Genomic DNA, 1,428 nt, shown 5'->3' with positions numbered 1-1,428 from the left:
GGGCAGGCAGCCAGTGTGTGTTTTTCTGTCGAGTGGACAGGCTGGCACTGGCTGACAGCTAGGGCTGGGATCAGGGTTGTGCCTGGCCAGAGTCCCTGGGTCCCCTGCTGGCCACCAGGTTGACCAGACACAGTGGGGATAGTCCAAGTCCTCAGCTTTTGGCCCTTGGTGCTGAGGTGCACGGTGGGGCTCTGGTTGGCTGGTCTGGGAAGGGAGCCAAGACAGAAGCGTTGGCTGGGTTTAACCAGCAGCAGTAACACGCCTGCAGGAGGGGTCTGGCCTTGGTGCCTTACCAAGGGAAGGAGCTCCTTGGGGGTGTTGGGTAGAAGTGCACATCTGCTGGGAGCTCTGGGTGGGGTGGGGTTGCCGAGCTGGGACTCTGCTGTCCTTAAGCCAGGACTTTAAATGCAGTGCTGGGGACTTCATCCCAGGCCTTGAACACACCACACAAATGTTCTGCCACTGAGTTCTACCTCGCTAGATCCAAGGTAAATGTCAAGAAGAGACATAAGAACCCAGATAACAAGGGGGAAAGGAGTCTTGTTTTAATCATTTATTTCTTTTTTCCAGGCAGGGTTTGTGTGGCCCTGGCTGTCCTGGAACTAGCTCTGTAGACGAGGCCAGCTTTGAACTCAGAGATTGGAATGCTGGGATTAAAGGCATATGCCACCACCACCTGCCTTGTTTTAATTTTTTTACAATTTTCTTTTTTTTCCTTTTTTGTTTGTTTGTTTTTGTTTATGGGGTTTTTTTTGTTTTTTTTTGTTGTTGTTGTTTTGTTTTGTTTTTTGAGACAGGGTTTCTCTGTGTAATAGCCCTGGCTGTCCTGGAACTCACTTTGTAATCCAGACTGGCCTTGAACTCAGTGATCTGCCTGCCTCTGCCTCCTGAGTGCTGGGGTTAAAGGCATATGCTACCACCGCCTGGCCAAAATCAATTTTTAAAATATAAAAGCACTAGAATGGATTGTTTTGTTTTGTTTTTCTAAACAGGGTTTCTCTATGTTGCCTTGGCTGTCCTAGAACTAGCCCTGTAGACTAGGCTGGCCTCGAACTCACAGAGATCCACCTGCCTTTACCTCCCTAGGGCTGGGATTAAAGGCCCTAATGCTAGGCCACCACAACCTAGCATTAGAGTGGATTTTAAAAGATCCAATGACAGTAACATGGGAAGGCCTTGCTACTCACTATATGTATACACTGATGGCTGTGTCTTTGCACGCAGTTAACAGGGAAAGGTTTTGTTTTTTTTAATTTATTTTTATTTCACGTACATTGGTGTTTTGCCATGGGTGTTGGGTCTCAGGAACTAGAGTTACAGTTGTGAGCTGCCATGTGGGTGCTGGGAATTGAACCAGGGTCCTCTGGAAGAGCAGTCAGTGCTCTTAACCACTAAGGCATCTCTCCAGCCCCGGGAAAGGTTTTCTTT

The sequence above is a fragment of the Peromyscus maniculatus genome, chromosome 22 (assembly GCF_049852395.1).
Source record: "Peromyscus maniculatus bairdii isolate BWxNUB_F1_BW_parent chromosome 22, HU_Pman_BW_mat_3.1, whole genome shotgun sequence".
NCBI lineage: Eukaryota > Metazoa > Chordata > Mammalia > Rodentia > Cricetidae > Peromyscus > Peromyscus maniculatus.
The sequence above is the reverse complement of the archived record's forward strand: the minus strand, read 5'-3'. Positions refer to the sequence as shown.